The sequence below is a fragment of the Lynx canadensis genome, chromosome B1 (genome assembly GCF_007474595.2).
Source record: "Lynx canadensis isolate LIC74 chromosome B1, mLynCan4.pri.v2, whole genome shotgun sequence".
NCBI lineage: Eukaryota > Metazoa > Chordata > Mammalia > Carnivora > Felidae > Lynx > Lynx canadensis.
The window spans coordinates 146875386-146897236 of record NC_044306.2 but is presented as its reverse complement, the minus strand read 5'-3'; the positions used below and the strand labels follow the sequence as shown (position 1 = coordinate 146897236).

Sequence of the window (21851 nt, the reverse complement as noted above, 5' to 3'; positions counted from 1 at the left end):
TAATATTCACCTACAATATCAAAAAAAAAAATCACATTTGTTAATATCACCACTGGTTTTATCAGAAAAGTTTTTAAGTACTATAAAGCCCAGGCAAATACAATTTAAAATTCCAAGTTGTGCTTAAAAGCTTAATCTTATCATTGGCAACAAATACTGCCAAAAGTTTTCCTTAAAGTGACAAGCTCATTTCCATATCATATCTGATGAGAACATTTGCCAAATACCCAAGTTTGGTAAGTGTACTGTGTCCATCAGTTATATTTTCTAGTAAAAATGGCATTTCGTGAAAATAAGAATGGCTAATTCTCCTCACATCTCAAAAAACAACAACAACAACAACAAAAACACAGAAGTGCTTTATGTGTACCTCCCATTTTGTCACAAACAATTAAAAGGACATGTATTCAAAGGTGCAAATTTCACAAAATTAATATTTATTGCTTTCCCCAGATTATTTCTAAGTGAAACTGGCTTTTTTTGTTAACTGTGAGTACACAGAAGAATAAACGACACTAGTACAATTTTATGCCATTGCCTTGACTACAGTCCAGCAGTTTTACCTACCACTGCTTATGCATCATCAGTGCAAATGTCAATACAGTAAAAGAAGCAAATAACATCTCAGTATTGTTATGAAATAGTTTTGACCTCTTTGATATCCTGAAATGGTCTCTGGGACCCTGAGGGACTATGGACCCACTGAGAACCAGTAATATAGTAACATATACCAAATTCAATTTTTTAAAATGTAAAGAATTAGAATATAGCAAACACCTAACACATGGGGAAGTCTTGTGATCTCCCTTACCATTCTGCTACTTACAAGTAAGTACTGAGCTATATTCTCCTGTTTGCTGATAAAAAGTTGATAATTACTATATAAAATATCAGTAATTTACATATTTATTTCACAAATCTAAAGTACTTCTAACACTAATAACTAAAATAGAAAAGAAATTAATAATCTAGAACACAATTATGCTCATGCCTACTATCTAAATGTAAGAAATATGAAAAAACCGTAAGCAATAAATTTTTAGCCATTATAACATCAGAAACTGATGATCAGAAACTGATCTTTAAAAATCACCTATCTAATAACCAGGAATAACTGCTATATTTAACCAACACATATTTAATACTGAATGTTAATCTGGGAGGAAATAATATGTTTCTCTCCAAATTTCCATTAGATTAACATAGGTTAGCATGATTTCAGATTTCTAATGCTTCAAATACAAATAGACACTGAATACTCTGAAAATAATCTCTGTAAATATTTGAAAAATTTCACAAAATTTTGCAGTATATTAACTTTAGTCAATCAATAACAACTGTTAAAATGATAGGGAGTTACGAAAAAAAACAAGATTATATTCTTTTTAGTTGTAAATTATCCTTTAAGGTAGTGGTATAAGCATAAATGTTATATTTTAAGAAGTAGACTTTTGGACACAATTTAGCCATAGCAAGTTGTGATTCAAAATTATAGCATAATAAAAACTATGTCTTCTTATCTTCAATGAAGGCGAGATGAGTCTTTTTAAATTTTTAATTTGTTTATTTTTGAGAGAGAGAGAGAGAGAGAGAGAGTGTGTGGGGGGGGGGGAGGGGCAGAGAGCGAGGGAGACACAGAATCTGAAGCAGGCTCCAGGCTCTGAGCTGTCAACACACAGCTCAATACGCGGCTCAAAATCATGGACCGTGAGATCATGACCTGAACCGAAAGTGGGATGCCCAAGCAACTGAGCCACCCAGACACCACCCCCCCAGATAAGTCTTTTTAAAGAAAAAGTTGTTTCCCAGTGAAATTTTCTGTTAAAATATCTACAACTTTCCAATCCAATGGGAGAAGACAAAAGAAAAACAAGGAAATGAACATGGAAAAATGAACACAGGTAAAATAAACAAATGAAAAATTAAATAATATTTCAGACTAGAATTTTAGAAAATAAAGTATCTCAAAGAGCAGTGCATGATTAAGTGCCAAATCGAAAGTATAGATCAGAGGTATTAAAACTGTTCAAAGACATACTGCTTGCAGAAAGATAAATATGAAAAGATTTTGACCAAAATAACAAATTTATCTAAGACAACAGAAAAAGGAATGTGGCACTGGTAGACAAGCATAAAACTTCTATTTTCTAGAACAGAGTATTTTACTGTAGGGAAGGTCAGAAAGTTAGCTCACAGAAGGTATTAACTTTCAATCAAAAGTGATTTTCTGACATAAAGTCCCCTATGCCACGCTGTTGCCCTAATTGAGCTCGGTGAAAATTTATTAAGAAAAATACATTTCAATCTCTTCATGATGGTATTAAGTACAGAAATATGTTTTCGGGGCATTTGGATGGCTCAGTTAGTTCAGCGACCAACTCTTGATTTTGGCTCAGGTCATGATCCCAGGGTCTTGGGACTGAGCTTGGGTTCTCTCTCCCTCCCTCTACCCCTTTCCCATGCTTGCTCTCTATATTAAGTTAAAAAAAATTTTTTTAAGAGAAATATGTTTTCTTATTGATCACAAACTTCTCCACAAAAGTTGATTTTTAAGTCCACTATTCTTACTTTATGAAAATCTTGATAAGTTAAAATATAGATTTTTGGGGGGGGGGGGTGGGGGAAGATCATATGAGCAGGGGAAAGGGACAGAAGAAGAGAAGAGGTGAAACAGAGAAAGAGAGACAAGAGAATCTCAAGCAGGCTCCATGTTCAACGCAGAGCCCGACACCAGGCCTCAATCCCACACACACACACACACAAAATTGTTTATCTTTTGGGAGCAAGGGAGAGAAAGCAAGCCAGGAAGTGGCAGACAGAGAGAAGGGTAGAGAAATCCCAAGCAGGATCCACACCCTCAGCACAGAGCCCAATGCCAGGCTCAAACTCACAAATGGTGAGATCATAACCTGAGCCAAAACCAAGAGTCAGATGCTCAACCAACTGAGCCACCCAGGTGCCCCTATATGTAAGATTTTTTTTAAAGGCACTGGGGAGAAAGAAAAGAATAGGAATGGAGATAGATATCCCCCCAGTTTGAGATTAATGAAGAAGAAATTAATTCAAAGGACACTGTTAGGATCTAAAGACCTAGGTACCAACACTGGTTCAGATGCTACCTGTGCAACCTAAGCAAGTCTCTCAGCCATCTCTAGATCTTTATTCATAATGCAGTTTTTTCATAAATGTATTACATGTGACTTACTATAATATTTATTGCCTTTCTAAACTCCATGGAAACAGGAACTTTGTTTGGCTCACTGATACATATCCACCAACTGGAACTATGCCCATCTTATTGTCAGGACTCAAATAATTCTTGAGTAAATAAAAGATGGTTTGGGGATTCTTCACCTTCAGATTCCAAAAGGCTGTAGTGTATTTGGAAAGGGGAGACGTAGTTAGAAAAAATAAATTTAAAGGTATATCTTACAGATATTGAAAAATCATACATAGGGCAACATTAAGTAACAGGTAGGGCAAAATGCTCATCATTGGCCAACAGTCTTTGTGCAGGAGATACTACTGTTTAGTTAGCAGTAGAGGAGATGCAGAAATGTGCAAAATCAATTCTACTATCTAGGAACTTATTTCTTTAATGAGAGAGCCAAAGTATGCACACAAATGAACACTATTACAGGGTAAAAAGTACAGAAGGGAATGGGAGGAGGAAAAATGCTGTAGGAAGTAGAAGAGAACTTCCTCCCTTAATACCAATTCCTCTTTCCTCAACTGGAAAGATTCTACTACATTACAGAACAACTGGAGAGAGACTGACATAGGGGATGCAGTCATAAAAATACAAAAATAAATAATCCTTTATTCAAAGGTCAACTGAGTTATGAGCATATCCGGCTCTACCATGTCCTGAGCTAATTCAGATTAAAAACTAAAATGTGTTTTCCCATTGACCTTACTCATTTTTATTACATTATTTCCATAGCAAAAAAGTTCATTTTGAACCACAGCCAAGTTCTAGAACATTAAAAATGGCCTGAATAAGAAATTCACATAGGGACACCTGGGTGGCCCAGTTGGTTAAGTATCTGACTCTTGATCTCAGCTCAGGTCATAACCTAATGGTTTGTGGGTTCAAGTCCCATGTTGGCCTCTATGCTGGCAGCATGGAACCTGCTTGGGATTCTGTATTTCCCTCTCTGCTCCTTCCCTGCTTACACACACACTCTCTCTCTCAAATAAATAAACTTAAAAAAATTAAAAGATAAAAGAAATTCACATAAATATTTTGAAACATTTTTTGTCATAAAATTTTTATTTACTTATTTATTTTTTAATATGAAATTTATTGTCAAATTGGTTTCCATACAACACCCAGTGCTCATCCCAACGGGTGCCCTCCTCAATACCCATCCCCTACCCTCCCTCCCTCCCACCCTTGAAACATTTTTTTAAATGAAATGTAAGATAATTTCCATGAAGAGGGGAGAGATATAAAGGAAAGGTAGGTCCTTATTAAATTTATTCTTTAAAGGAAATAACTTGTCAAAGTTATTAATATTCAAAGCATGACAATTTAAGTTATATTTAAACTATTTTGGATATATTGTTTTCACTAGCTGGATATTTTATGAAATGGTGTGTGTACATCAAGTTCTTGTCTAATATAAAGATCCATCAAAATGCAAGGGCCTTAGAAATTACCAGGTTCAATTCATTGTTACAGATGAGAAAACAGAAGCACAGGACCCTCATTTAAATAGCAGGTTTCTAAATATCTAGCACAAAGAGACCAGTTATCCAATTAACTAGTTCAATATTCTTTCCACTAGAAAATTCCATGCTGGAGTAAAAGGGTTTTTTCACTCTGCTCTAAAAAAGCGGACTTTAAGTTCTATATTTAGGGACAAAGCTGTCACTACTTGAACATACTGTGTAATTACTGATATTAAGACAACTAACATTATATGCCCCTGAGTTATGCAACATAAAATACACAGTATCTCCTATGAAGTATTCTTGCCCCTCTGAAAACAATAATCTAATAGAGCCCTCAGAAATCATTTCTAGTTTATAAAAATTAAGGCAAAGTTAATGGAGCAAGTTAAATCATTGTTTCTCATTCTTGGCACTGTTGACATTTTGGGCTGGATTATCTCTGTTGTTGGGGGCTGCCCTATATATTTCAGAATGTTTAGCAGCATCCCTGGCCTCTACCTTACTGGAGGCCAGCAGCAATTCTACCACAGGTTGTGACACCAAAAAATCTCCAGACATTGCCAAATGTCCCCTTGGAGGAAAAACAAAAACAGACAAAAAGACCCTGGGAGGTGAGAAGCTGAGAACCACAAAGTTAAGTAGTAAATAAATAAATAAATACAGACAGACAGACAGACAAAAGTGAAATGTGGAAAATGTTTATTGAAAAAGGCAGAGAAAGTAAAAATGAAGAACTGCTCTAAATTAAAGAGACTCCAAAGACATAACCAGCAAAATAATACAAACCTTATGAAATTTTTTAAGTTAAGAAATCTGAGTATGAACTGGATATTACATAGTATAAAGAAATTATGGTTAAGTAAGAAAACACTCATCTTTTAGAGATGCATACTACAGTAGCCATATATAGGAATAGTTCTAGAAATGTGCCATAAAAATATTCAGGAAAACAAAGTTGTGTGGCAAATTCTTGATAACACTGAATCTGAGAAAAAGGTTTATAGTGACTTTATCATACTTGTCTCTATGCTTTTGTGCAAGTTAAAGCCTTTTGGTTTTGAAAGATTAAAGATGATGCTTTAATCAAAAGAAGTTGCTTTTGTTTAAAAAAAATCGTTATTTAATAGTACTACTATTTATTTAGATTAACAAGGTAATCAAAATTCTTTTTTACTTTCTCATATGCAAATACTTAACAATGAAAACCAAGGTCTTTTAATAAAGGTCAGGACTTGAGGATGTCTGGGTGGCTCAGTCGGTTGAGCATCTGACTCTTGATTTCGGCTCAGGTCATGATCCCAGGGTCGTGGGATCAAGGCTCAGAATGGAGCCTGCTTAGGATTCTCTCTCTTTGCCCCTCTCCCCCACTCATGCTCACTCTCTCACTCTCTAAAAATAAAAATAAACAAAAACCCAAAAAACAAAAAGGTCAACACTGAAGGAATTTGCTTATACCATTAATGGTACTCCCAGTCCTTTTATACTAAAACACAATGCCATATAAAAATTTGGAAAAGAAGAGCCATCTGGCCAAACTGTAAATATTAGCATTACATTTCAAACTAACTCCTTATCAAAACAGATAAATTATCACTGCTATATTAAAGAGAGAAGTCCATCTAGTAATAAACTGATATTTACTCCCCAGAATAAAGATATAGTATATTCTGATTAACTAGACATCAAATATACCAGTTCCATCTGATTTAACAAATATTCACCACCAATTACATACGATGCGCAAAAAGCAGTAAGGCAGCCAAAGGAGAAAGGAAATACAAAAATCATTTTATTATAATCGATGCCTTCCACAAATATACAACAGAGAAAGGCAATTCTATGTGCAAAGAAGTAACTATACCAAACAAGATTGAAAAACAGTACTAAATAGACACTAATATATCATTATATAGAGAAAGGAAAAAACAATTCTGAATGAGAATGGTTTAAAAAAAATAATAATGCTTAAGGAAGAGGAGGCCTTTCAATATTGTGCTGAGAAGTTCAGAATTCTTATGGTAGGTTACTGAAGGATTTAAGTATTAAGATAACCAATTTTTAAAAAGATGGTTTTGGACAGATGTGACAACAAAGACAAATCAATTAGGAACTTACTTCAATACATCAAATGAAAGACTATGTGAGGTGAGAATGGGAAAAAGAGTCACTCTCTGAGAATAAAATACTTTAAAAAATGAGAATGCTAGCAGCTCCAGAATTTGGACTTCTTGACCTTTAATACTCCCCACCCTTCTATCCCACCCCTATCCATCAATTACCACTTTTGCTGTTCTGGAAACTACCTTGCCCATTTATCATTCAATTTAAGGCTGGTAATCAGAATTTTAAGATGATAATCTACATTTCAAGAAAGATCATCTAGATCTTGATTATATTACAAATGTTTTTAGAATAACAAAGAATTCTTACACTTGCTCCAGGAAAACAAGGTATCTTCAAACCAAAACTCACCATACTTAAAATCTGAAGCTCTCTTAATCCAGTCAATGCAGAAAAATCCCTCCAAAACAATGTTTATGATAAACTTTTTACAATTTGTATGATTTTTACTTTTAGCAAATGTCAGTGTTTGATTTTTATGACCAGTTTTGTCATTTCTGACATAGACTGGGTTTAAAGACATAGATCATAACTGATACCATTTCACCTACCAAAAATAAAGGTTCATTAGAACAACTTGACTTGAGACCATCATCATGTACTGAATTACAGAATAACTCAAGCAATATTCAGAATAGGTTACATAAACTTAATTCAAAGGAATAACAGTTTCTGAATCTTGGTATTATTTACCATTACGAAAATATCTGTTGCTTATAAAAAGATACTAAAAAAGCTGCATATAATAAGGTAAATATTAAAGTTAAGAAACTAATTTCAATCTATATAATTTTACAACAATGACTGAATAAACAGATTTATGTCTCTAAAACAAGACCAGTAAAATATATTTGTTCTTCCTAGTTCTTTGTATATAGACAAACACAGATTAATTATAGATAAAATAAGAAATACTCATTATTACCTTCATCATAATTTCTTCTCTTTTACACCTGGCCCTAAAGTCTAATAAAAATTTCTTTGATCCGTATTTTTTGTAGTCTTAAATAGGGTAAACTTCAGCTAAAATACTACAATTCTTAAAACAGTAAAGTATTCCAAAATTAGTAAATTTGGATATAGTTTTTCTGTAGCATTAAGATAAAACCTTCAATACAATCACTGAACACTGATCTATGCATATGCTGAAATAAAATAACATAAAATAAAAACCCACTTAAAGTCCTCCTGTAAAAAAATATCAATTAATAATATGACTCATTATGGTATCAGTACCCTGAGATTCATGTAAAAAATGAAGTGAACCTGACTAAAAATAAATTTAGCTTTCAAAAAATCTATTAAGAAAACACTGACTTATTCCTACACTGTTTCATTCATACTCATCTATCTATCTAATAAATTTTAGTTAAGATCTAGGAATACGCTAAGAATTGGTGATATAATGGTCAGCATAGCACTGGTGTCACAGAGCTAATATAAAACATGACTTTTTTTCTTAAGCTTCAAAGTACTTATCTGCCTACAACAACTCGGTATGAAATCACAATTCAATATGAAATTTTTATGAATATTAATTATAAACTTTATAAACTGAACAAATACGAATGTTTAAAATAAGTAAAATTATATGGAATTCTCAAATCTAGATTTTATAAGTAGTTTTTCTACAATAGAATTAAAGTTACAGATTTTTTAAAACTTTACCCAAATTCAAAACATCAATAGTACAATGCATTTTAATTATAAGTTATTATAACCTGTCTCCGGTATTTATCATTATCCATCAGTCATCATAAAAACAGCCTTAGAATAAAATGATTCTTATGAAATGGCTTTAAAATGCATATGCAGATATACATACTCATTCTCAGATGCAAACATACACAGTCATAACCTGGTAAAATCTGAACATTCCAAGGATGTAAAGTGTAGAAACTTTATAAGGAGAGTTGTTAATAAGAGAATTAAAAATCAGATTGATATCAGACTCCCCAAATACAACTGAAGATGCTAGAAGAAAATTGTGCAATTTAAAGCTCTAAAGCACAGGGGAACCTGGGTGGCTCAATCGGTTAAGCGTCCGACTTCAGCATAGGTCATGATCTCATGGTCTGTGGATTGGGGCCCCGCGTCAAACTCTGCTGACAACTCAGAGCCTGGAACCTGCTTTGGATTCTGTGTCTGCCTCTCTCTCTCTGTCCCTCCCCTGCTCACACTCATGCGTGTGCTCTCTCAAAAATGAATAAATGCTAAAAAAGATTTTTTTTAAAGTTTTGAAGCAAAACTACTTTGAAAGTAAAATTCTAAACTGTAGAATAATTTTTTTTAGATACGCAAATTGAAAGCTTTAAAATGACAAATATTTCTAACTTTAGAGAATGTATGCCTTCAACAACAAAAATGAATCCAAGAAAAGGACAGCCCTGGTAATCATTAACACTAAGCAGCTGGAAAAGAAACTAGTATAATACAACCTATCTTTATCATCTCAGGTTGGTTGTTAATAAGTGATTCCTTAAAGTCAGAAAAGTGAAAACATATTATAACATAAACATATTACTAAAATATCAGTTTAAAAAATAGGAAAGCCAAGACTGAAAGATATAATGCCAAAAACCTATGTTCAGCAAAGAAAGCAACTAATTAAAAGTACGGTTTAATTTAACTCAATGCCTGCTGAAAAAGAGAAATGAAACACATAGTTTTCAAAGTGGGAAGGAAACAAAATACAGAAAACTTAATAAATACGTCTAAAGATAAGGGGCAGCAGGTTGGGGTGGGATGGGGAGTGACAATAAAAGACATCTTTATAATAACCATCAATAGGAGGAAAAAGACCAAAGACCAAAACACCAAGTTAATAGAAAAGCAAGTGGGAAAGTTTCTCTTATTTGAAAAAATGACAAACAGAATAGGATTTAAAACAAAACAAAATAAAAAAACCTCAACTATATGCTATCATGAGAGCTGTAATTTTTAGTCATAAGGCTAAAAACAGAAGCATGAAAAAGTAAGCCCAGTCAAAGGTGCTATTAATATCAAAGAACTCAAGGGCAAAAGCATTGAATGGAAAAAGGATATTTTATAATGATAATAGATTTAATACACCAGAGTGTGTAATAGCCAAACTTCTATGTGCCTAACAATATAACATTGAAATATATAAAGTAAAAATACTAGAAACAAAAGCAACTAGAAAATTCACACAACTTAGTGGGATACTTTCCACATAATCTATGTCAGAAAATGAGGAGAGCAAGATTATGCAAGGATATGGAGGATTCAGAAATAGAATTAATGAATTATACTTATATATCATAGTGAATACAGAACCTGGTATATCATGAACAGAGAATACAGTCTTTGAAAGCAAACAAAAGCCTGACCATACCTTAAAGAAAGGAAAAATCTCAAAAGATTAAAAAAATAATAATAATACAGGTTACATTCTTGGTCCATAAAGCTAACAGAAACTAAAATTTAACAATAAAGGACACTTAAAAATTAAAAAGAAAAAAAACATCTAAGAATACAGACAAAATAAAAATTAAAATTGTAAGCATATTATTTCCTATGGGATTTGGCCATAACTGTCCTTATAGAAAAAATGTAGTCTTAAAAATCTTCAAAAATAAAATCCAAGTCAAAATGTATCAGTATAATTTATAATGATAATGGAAATGAAGAAATTAAGAAGAGATACAGAAGTAATTAATAAAGCCAGTAACTGCTTCTTAGGTAGGTCTAGCATAAAAGAGACAAGCCTTTGGCAATTCGATTATAGAAAATAATAGGGAAAAAAAAACATGAGTCATTAGAATCGGAAAACTAAGAAAAACTATAAATCAAGAAACATGAAAATCTAAACAAAATGGATGGTTTTCTAGGAAAAGGAATAATCAAAACTAACTCAAGAAAAGGTAGAAACATAATAGAATATATCAACAGAAGATATCTTAAAGGTAGTCATAGATCTACCCTTTAGATGGAACAGAGCATTATGATATTATTTACAAAGCCCAGGAAAGAGATGGGAAAACTCCCTAGCTCATAAGCATAAAAACTCTAGTAGCAAACCTGAGCAGGAATAGCAAAATAACTAAACAAAACAAAAACTTAATGAAACACATCATTAGTAAATTAAATTCAGCAGTTGTGTCATACAACACATACAAGAAAGGGTTGATAAAGAAAATACTAAGAAGTACAACTCACTTTAAGTACAGAAATAGTAATCTTCCCCTGCCTAGAATGCTTTTTCTTCATGTCTTAATTCATACTTTACCTTCTCAGATTGTACTACCAAAGAAAGTACCAGCCTCATCTCTCTACCACACCACTATCCGTATTTTCTGCACAGTACCATCACAGCCTAAAATTATCTTATTCTTGGATATCTGTTAATTAGTTCTCTTCTCCAATTAAAGACAGACAAGAACCATTCAGATTTAGCACTATCAACAGTGTATGCCAAAGTTCCTGGTATAATGCAATATCCAAATAAATACTTGCTCAGTAACAGTTAAAAATTGAAAACATCATAACCAGTAGGTAGATGTATCAATGTAATGCACTACATTAAAATTTAGAAGTGAAAAGAATATATATCATCTCAACAAGAACACATAATAACACACGATATTCATTACCATGAAAATACTTGTTAAGTCAAGAAGGAAACTTTTGTTCCTGATAACGTGCTCTACCAGAAATGTCAGCCACATATAAATGTAACAGTTTAAAAATTGGAAAGGATTCCATCAGGAAAGATGCCCAAATCAGAGCTAGTAGTAAACAGATCTGGAAACCTAACCAATGCAATATGACCAGAAAAAAACAAAATAAACAAAAAATCCCCTAAACACATACAATACTGAAAAAAAGGAAACAACAAAATGCCATCATTTGCAGAAAATATAATCATCCTTCTGGAAATTTCAAGAGAATCCATTGAAAACTAAGTACTTGGTAAGATGAACACACAAAAATCAATAGATTTCCTACATATTAGCAATAACCAATTGAAAAACAACATGTAAACTGGAAGAAAAGATGTAATTCACAATAACAACAAAAACTACCTAGGAATAAACCTAACAAGAAAAGTCTAAGACCTACATCAAAAAACCATAAAACTTTACTAAAGGACATAAAAGAACACCTAAAGAAATGGAGAGGCATACCATGTTCTTGGATGGGAAGATTCAATAGTGTAAAGATGTCAATTCTCCCCAAATTAATCTGTAAATTCAATGCACTTCCAATCAAAATCCCAAAGGGATTTTTAATGGAACTTGACATGTTGATTCTAAAGTTCATCTGGAAGAGAAAATACACAGAAATTGCCAAAAATTTTTTGAAAAAGACAATGGGCAGGGATTCCCTATCAGGCGTTAAATGTAAAATGAAATTATTTAAAACAATGGAGTATTAAATCCAGAACACACATATTTTGGACTTTTAAATATGATAGAAGTGGTATCTCAAGTCAGCGGGGGTAAAAGATATATTGTTCAATAAATTATTTGGGGAAAATGGTTAGGAAACTGGTAAAAAGTTAGGTCCCTATCACAGAATGAAAAAAAAAATATATATATATATCAGATTATATTATATATATATAATTCTAGATTTTATTTATATATCAGATTATATTATATATATGTATAATTCCAGATAATATATATATATTATTCCAGATGAATTAAAATCTACTACGAACATAAATAAAACTAAAGAAGTCACAGAAAAAAATATATGAGACTAAAACTAATATAAGAAGGCTTTTCTGGAAAGACACAAAACCGAGAAGCTAGGAAAGAAAAGAGTGATAGATTTTGACACCATAAAAATGAAAAATCTAAAGATTCCATAGACATGTGACAGATTGAGAAAGTATTATAAAATATGATGTATATATTATAAACAGAATTATAAAGAAATCCTAAAATCTCAGTAAGAAAATGACAAATCCCACAATGGGCAAAACGGTGTAAGTAGGCAATTTATGGCAGAAATAACAATCAGTAAATATGCAAAATTTCACTGGGATTCAGGTAAATGAAAATTAAAATGAGGCAATTTTCATCCACTGACAGATAATGTCTAGTGTTTTACAGGATAATTTGGCAGAATGTATAATCAACATTTAAAAATGTGATTTTCCTTTTAAGAATTTAGTTTACAGAAATACTTGTACATGTAAAAAACATGTACAAGGATGTCCATCACAGTATTGACTATAACAGAAAACAGCTATAAGTAATCCACATGCCAATCAACAGAACAATTAATTTAGTTGCAGAATAAAGCAGATCTAGATATAAAGTCCTATACTACAACTATCTAATGCACATTTCCTGCTCGTTCTGTCCCTTCACTTTTCATCTTTTTACCCTTTCACTAATTACCTTCATTAAACCTATCAATAGTGACATTTTCCCCCAATTTGTTTATTATCTTTTGAATATAAGTTGCTTGGGCAAGGACCCTATTTTTTTTCCTTGCTAGTTTTAAAGAGTAAATACTTAAAAACATGTACCGAATGAATATATGGTTATCAATCCAGAAAGATACCCAAATTACACTAAGTGAAAAATGTAAGCCACAGAAAAGCAAACATGGTATGTATCCATCTAAGTTGATTTTAAAACCAAAACATATGCATGTGTAAAATACAAACAAAAAATTTCAAGATGTAGAAACCCAAGGTATTAACAGTGGTAACTGAAGACTGAAATCAATGAGAGAATTTTTTTACTTGATTGTACCCTTCTATCTTGCTTACCTTAAAAGAAAAAAAAAGATGATGTAATTTCCTAGTGTGTGATTTTGGCAAATAAGAAAAAAACTACTTCAGATCTTTAAAGAAAAATATCAGGAATAACCCAACCATCTCTACACAATTCTAACAAAAATTCCAAAAGAGCTATCATAACAATCTGTATTATTTTTAGATACAAAGAATTAACCTGATATATATAATTCATTTTTAAGTATGTACATGCAACCTAATTATTTTTAAATGAATGAAAAAAGTCAGGCATCAAAATCAAGTCATAGTAAGTTTCAGTTAAAGCAACTGCTTATTTCTCAAAAGAAGCAAAATCAGAAAAATATTATATTCTCTTCATTCTTTTCCCTCTGTATTCAATTAAGTTTTTATGAAAGTCGGGTTTACTGAAGTGTAATTCAGAATAAAAGTCACCTTTTTAGTTGTACAAATCTATGAATTTTCACAAATACATAGTTATGTAATTACCATCACAATCACGATAAGTCTTTCTTAGCACTCAAATATTTCTCTTGCCCCTTTGTAGGTTCAATTCCTTATAACTACCCTCTGCTACTAGCAACCATGTTTCCTGTTACTTTCAGTGTTTCTTTTCCAGAATGAAATGGAATCATCCAGACTTCTAACTGCAGCTTTCACAAAATGTATAATGCCTTTGAGATTCAGTGATGCCACAGCATGCAACAGTAGTTCATTCCTTTTTAGTGCTGGATAGTACTCCATCATATGGAGGTACCACAATTTGTTAATTCACTGGCTAATGAACATTTGAGTACAAGGTTCATGTGAGCATGTTTTAATTTATCTTGGGTACATACGTAAAATGGTTATGTCATATGATAACTCTATATTTAAATTTGTAAGAAACTGACAGACTTTTCCAAATGGTAATAGCTTTTTGCTTTTGTACCTGCACTGTTGGAGTTCTGGCTGCTCTGACTTCTCACTAACATTTGGTACTATCAGTTTTTTCCTTTCTTTTATTCCTCCTATTTTCCTAGGATGAAGTCACATTGTGATTTTACTCTGCAATTCCTTAATGGTTAATGATATTGAGCATCTTTCCCTCTGCTTATTCGCCATTGGTGTATTTCTCCAATAAAAGATCTGTTAAGAACATTTTCCCCATTTTTTTTTTTGGTTGTTTCCTCATTATCGAGTTGTAAAAATTCTTACTATACTCTGAATACAAATCCTTTATCAGACACATGGTTTGCAAATACTTTCTCCAGGCTGATGGCTTATCTTTTCATTTTCTTTTCAGTATATTTTAAAGAACATAAGTTTTGAAATGTGATAAAATCCAAATTATAATTTTCTCTTTTATGTTTGCATTGTTTGTGCCTTATTTAAAAGTTTTGTTTAACCCAAGGTCACAAAGATTTTCTGTTATTTTCCAGAAGTTTTATTGTTCTAACTTTTATACCTAGGATTATGATCCAATTCAAGTTAATTTTTGTATAAAGTGCAAGGCATGAGTTGAAGTTCCTTCCATAAAAAGATATCTAAATGTTTCAGCACAATTCATTGAGAAGACTACATTTTCTCTATTGAGAGGAAAGGTGCCTTGGCACCTTTGTCAAAAATCAAGTTGATCACACACAGATCTTCTCTAGACTCTATTCTGTTCTATTAATCTACGTGTCTATCCTTTCATCAATATTACACTGTATTAGTTAAGACAGCTTTATAGTTAAGTCTTGAAATCCTTCAACTATATTCTTTACAAAATTGTTTTCACTATTCTAGGGTCTTTTTCTTTATAGTTATCAGAAAGTTGTCAATTTCTACTAAAAACAAAAACAAAACTAAAAAGCTCTGATAGGATTCTGAATGAGATTATGTCAAAATCTACAGGCCATATTGGGGGGATGAGTGGGATGGAATTTACATGTTAACAGTACCGAGTCTTTCAAACCATAAATATAGTATATATGTTTTCATTTATTTAGATCACCTTCAATTTCTCTCATGAATGTTTTGTAGTTTTCAGCACATAAATAATATACATGGTTTTGTTTACCCTTTTTTTAAGTTTTTAAAAATATTTTATTTATTTTTGAGAGACAGACAGAGACAGAGAGACAGAGCATGAGCTGGGGAGGGGCAGAGAAAGAAGGAGACACAGAATCTGAGCTGTCAGCACAGAGCCTGTGCAGGGCTCAAACTCACCAGCCGTGAAATCATGACCTGAGACGAAGGATGCTTAAAGACTGGGCCACCCAGGTGCCTAAGTTTTGTTTATTCTTAAGTGTTGCATTTTTCTTGGTCTTATTTTAATTGATATGTTTTAAAATTTTCATTTTTGAAATGTTCATACTTAATATACAGAATTATGAGACCTTGTTTAAACTCACTGATTAGTTCTATTATCTTTTTTGTAGGTTCCATCAGATTTTGTACATAGACGGTCATGTCATTTACCAATAAAAGATGTTTTATTTCATTCTTTCCTATATTTGTGCTGGGTTGTGGTTGTTGCTGTTGTTTTGTTTTTTTTAAGTTACCTAACTAGGATCTCCAGTACTATGTTGAGTAGGAATGATAAGACGGACATCTCTGCCTTGTTCTCAATCTTAGGGGAAAAGTATTCAATCTCACCATTCAGTATGATGACATAAGCTGTAGATTTTTTATAAATTCACTTTATCAGAACTAAGAAAGTTCTCTTAATATTCCTAGTTTACTGACAATGTTTTTTTTTATTAACCCAAGTTTAATTTTATCAAACTTTTTCTGTATCTGTTGAGATTGTAAAATGATTTTTCTTCTTGAATGTGTTAATATAGTGAATTACATTGATTGGCTAGCAAATGCTAAATGAATTTTGCATATACACACCATCTGTTCATGTTGTATAAACTTGTTTATATATTGCTCGATTCTATTTGCTAATATTTTATTAGGATTTTGCATGTAGGGTCATAATACATATTGGTCTATAATTTTATTTTTTTATAATGTCTGCTTAGGAAGGTATTGGGATGTAATCATTCATCATCTATTTTCTGGAAAAGCTAGTATAGAAGTGGAATTATTTCTTCCTTTAATGTTTCAAAAAATTCACAGATGAAGCCATTTGGACATGAAGTTTTCTTTGCTGGAAGGTTTTTAATTAGAAATATTTCTCTCTTAGATAATATTCTGGTTATGCATTCTTGAGTGAAACATGATAGTCTGTTTCCCACAGAATTTGTCCATTTCACCTGAGTTAAATTGGGTGGCAAAGTTATTCATAATAGTCCCTTTTAATTAACCTTTTAATGTATAAGGGTGGGATTTGTGGTAATGTCCCTTTTTTCAACTGCTGATATGGGTAACCTGTGTGTCTATCTGTCTGTCTTGCTTCCTTCCCAATCAGTGTTGATTAAAGCTTTATCATAATGATCCTTTCAAAGAACCAAACTCAGTTTTACTTTCATTGTTTTTGGTTTTAATTTCATTGATTTCCATTTTTATCTTTATTATTATCTTTATACTGCTTGCCTTGATCTTATTCTTTCCATAGTTCTTTTTTTAATAAGTTTTTTTTTTAATGTTTATTTATTTTTGAGAGAGACACTGAGTGTGAGTGGGGTAGGGGTAGAGAGAGAGACAGAGACAGAGACAGAATCTACAGCAAGCTCCAGGCTCTGAGCTGTCAGCACAGAGCCTGACATGGGGCCTGGACCCACAAACCATGAGATCATGACCTGAGCCTGAGCAATGTTTAACCGACTGAGCCACCCAGGAGCCCCTTTTTATAGTTCTTAATGTAGAACTTTCAATTATTGATTTGAAAACTTTTTTTAAAAAATAAGCATTTAATATTATAAATTTCCCTCTAAGAACTGCTTTAACTGCATACCACAAACTCAGGTATACTTCACTCAATTCAAAATACCTTCTCATTCTTTATGTGGCCTCTCCTTTGACCCATGCATTATTTTTAAGATGTGCTGTTTAATTTCCATATATTTGGGGATTTTCCAGAAGTCTATTTTTTATTTTAAGCTTAATTCCATTATGGTCAAAGAACCTTTTTAACCAAAATAAAAATATTTTTGAAGTTCACAGAAATAAAGTTAATGTAAAGATAACTGACAAAAGGGCATAATGCACCAAAACCATATGCTTAAAAATGGTTAAAATGGTAAACGGTTATGTATATTTTACCATAAAAAAGGGAAAAATAATTGCAAATTTTGCTCTCCAAATTTTACATCAAATTTAAGAAGGAATTTAAAAAGTAAATTAAAAAGACAGATTGCTGCTATAAATATTTCCTTTGAATTCAACAAAGAGAAAAAACATGAATGCTCCATTCCAAGAATCCCAAAATTTGAAAGGTGTAATAAAGATAACCTAGTCAAAATGAGAACCTATATTCATGGTTATATCTTGAACACTTGTATCTTTTTCTAACGCTGAAGTTTTACATTTATTAACATCTACCCACTCTAATTCTATCATTTTGTTATTCTCTATTACACCTGTACCTAACTGCATTTTAAGACCCTAAACCTTTCCACTTTCATTCAGTCTATCTGTGTTCTTATGATCATTTTTCAGTTCACAATTAAATGTGCCCATTATCTCAACTATTTTTTTTCTTTTTTTTTCCCAAGTATTTTCTAATCAGGCCCTTTTGAGCTTCTCTTCCTTGCCCAAATCATTTAAATATGATACGTCCTCTCCATTCAAACTTCAGCCTTTTTAACTAACTTATACAAGCAAGGTAATGTCATCTATAAACACAAGTTTTAAATATGACCTAATCTGATAACTTTGAAATATTTCTCTCTCTCAAACAGACTTCTCTGCTGAGCGTCAGTTCTCTATTATCTAAATTGCTAGATATTTTTTTCTGGATGTGCTATAGATACCTCAACTTACATATCTTAATCTATTATCTTTTGTTTCTCTTCCCCATCTCCAAGAAAAGAGAGCTCTTCTTCCTCCAGGATTTTTTCCTCAGAGGAAAGTACAGAGCCTTGCCTTTACTATCTTCACCTTCTCATTGGCTCCACTGATCAATAAAATACCCTAGAGGAGGCAGCAAAGCAGGAGATTTCTAACAGACCCTCATTACCCATATAAACGACTGAACTTTTCTTAAACTTCATATATATTATGTATAATATATATAAATTTCATATATATAATATCCAAAACTGAATCAAGCTCAAATAATAAGAGTCAGATTTTCAAGTATTCCAATTCCCTTTAAAATATAAGTCAGATTGGGGCGCCTGGGTGGCTCAGTCGGTTAGGCGGCCAACTTCGGCTCAGGTCATGATCTCGCGGTCCGTTGAGTTCGAGCCCCGCGTCGGGCTCTGTGCTGACAGCTCAGAGCCTAGAGCCTGTTTCAGATTCTGTGTCTCCTTCTCTCTGACCCTCCCCCATTCATGCTCTGTCTCTGTCTCAAAAATAAATAAACGTTAAAAAAATTTTTTTTAAATAATTAAATAAATAAAAATAAAAATAAAGTATAAGTCAGATCTTATCATTCTTTTGCTCAAAACTGTCCAATGGTTCCCATTTCATTTAAATCAATGCCGAAGTCTTTATACTATCTCAAAATGGCAAAGATTATGTTTCAGTCACTTACATAACCCAAGCTCCAAAGAATAGGATAGGCACTCAATAAAATATTTGTTAAATGAATAATTTCCAAGGCTGGATGAAATCTAAGAGGAGAGAATTTTTTTCATCTTTTTTTTTTTTAAGTTTATTTATTTATTTTTAGAGAACAGAAAGGAGGGGCAGAGAAAGGGAAAGACAGAATCCCAAATAGGCTCCATGCTGTCAGCACAGAGCCCGACTTGGAGCTTGAACTCATGAACCATGAGATCATGATCTGAGCAGAGATCAAGAGTTGAATGCTTAACTGACTGAACTATCCAGGTGCCCTAGAAAAGAATATTCTTGACACACCAAACAATAACGAGCACAAATAACATTAAAACACTAGATTCTTGCTCATTCAAACTGTTATAAGTATATATGTACCATACTTGATAAATTTCAGTAATTACCAAAACAGATCATTGTTATTACAACAAATACTGTTCTCTACCCAACAATTTTGTTTTATCTGAGTCTAAGAATAGTATCTATATCTAGGATATAAATAAAGTAAATATAAAATTCACATGCCAATCTTTTCAAGGCAAAGAAAAGTAACAAGAATAAAAATGCATTCTTGGTCTTCAATTCTAAATGTTGATGTTATTATAAAGAAGACTTTTAAAACTTTTTAAAAACTACCCAGTAAATGCTTTCATTGTGGAGTCAAAAATAGCTAGATAGCGGAAAACTGAAAATCCTAAGTGTCTTAAAGGTATAGATGTCTCTGGCTTGAGATACAACCTTCATATACAGCTGTGTTAGTACTTTATCTCGCATCTTAAATTGAAGGGGAAGAGGTGCTTTGGAAAACAGTGCTAATGACCCAAAACACTGATGGAGTGTTAAAGACATTAATGTCAAAGGTATATGTGAAGAATCATAATAAAACTATTTTATAAAATGTCAGACTAGACAAGAACTAATATTTTTCACACTTTATAAAATAAGTAGACATTTAAATAGTTCCTTTATATCTTAAAGTTTATATTTAAGTGCCTATTATACTAGATCCCTTATTTAGCACCTGACCTCAAGGACCATTTCCAAGGACTGAAATATATTAAGAGCTTTCCATAACTAAGTTTGTGGGGGGTTTTTTGTTTGTTGTTTTTGGCACAGGCAAATAAAATGCTCACAGAATTATTCAAATGGCCCCTGAAAAATCAAATTATCGGTAAATAACTCTTATTTTGGAATAATTTCACTAGACATAAATAAAATCGCAATCATGAAAATACATGTTCAAGGGAATTCATCATAACTTGCCCTGGCTTGGTTTCTCCACTGATATCTTACTTTTTTAATTCACTGATTTTGTTATCTACTGGCAGACAGGAAGCAGTGGGCACACACAGTTTGAGTCACATAGTGTTTCCACAAAAAACTTGTCTTCATCCTAGGGAAAGAGTTATTTTGTAGTTGGTTTAAGCAAATATGATATTAAAAGATTAAAAATTAATTATCATTTGCATTATTGAAAGAATCTCATGGGGAAATTTAATAGACACTGTTAAGTTAATTAATTTGGACATAAGTCTCAATTATAGATCAGTAACTCCTGGTTGGTAGGGTCCATGTCTGGGTATATGTCTACGTCATCTCGATTTCCACCAAGTTCTTTATACATCAAAGGTCATACGTAAATGCTTGTTAAATTTAAAATAAAAGCATATTTTATTTCTGCATTTAAAATGTTTGAAATAAGTTTAATATTCAATTTTCAGAAGGAGATCTATAAACATTCTCTGACTCAAATGTTCTGTTTGCTGCCTATTTAGAACTCAGGATATATTCTGAATAGCACCAACTGAGCCACCAACTCCCCACCAATCACTCTAAATTAAGCAGCTCTGAAAAAGTACTTTGATCATGTGCTGCGAATATATCCCATATACATTAAGATTTCTTGTGGTAGAAGGTGGGAAAGAAGATACTATACAAATACCATTCAAGTCTTATATTCCGATGGTGATATAGTGAATACTATTTTACATCATGTAATGTTTATAGCAATACAGACAATTGTGCTGTAATGCAATAAATGCATCCTGACAAACCTCACATTCTGCAAACAGCACATTAAAATAACATGGCTCAGGGGAAAAGAGAACTGGGGACATTTAAAACTTATGCAACTGTAATCAAAACATTAACAAAAGCAAATAACAATTGTAATAAAAATACTGGCATGCTTGAAAAGACATATTAAGTTCCCACAAATAAGGAACTAATACAGTAAATATGGGGTAACATTTAAAAGAAGAGAATCCTGTAACAATCACTTTCAAGAGAAAACAATTAACCAAACTGAGCCAACACACAGAAATTCAGGTGAATGAGCATCTCATTAAACATATTATTTAATCTTTGACTTGATGTATTCAACTGTGTTAGTATACTTGGCATTCAGCTCCTGTTATCTAGTGATACAAACCCTAAAAATATTGGGAAAAACTGTATGAACCAATGTAACTTCAGAGTTCTACTGCCATCATTACCCTAACATTAGAGTGTATATATATTCACACATATATACATATATACACATATATATATATATATGTGTGTGTATGTATGTGTGTGTATATATATATATGTGTGTGTGTGTGTGTGTGTGTGTGTGTATATATATATATATATATAGTCTAAATCAAAACATTTTTTAAACTATCCCAGAAAAACAAGT

General features: G+C 32.2%; 1 protein-coding gene across 6 annotated transcripts in view; it reads right to left on the bottom strand.

The window, feature by feature from the left end:
• ANKRD17 (ankyrin repeat domain 17) overlaps nucleotides 1-21851 on the bottom strand; it is a 168174-nt gene that overhangs the window by 85683 nt on the left and 60640 nt on the right. The window lies entirely within an intron of this gene.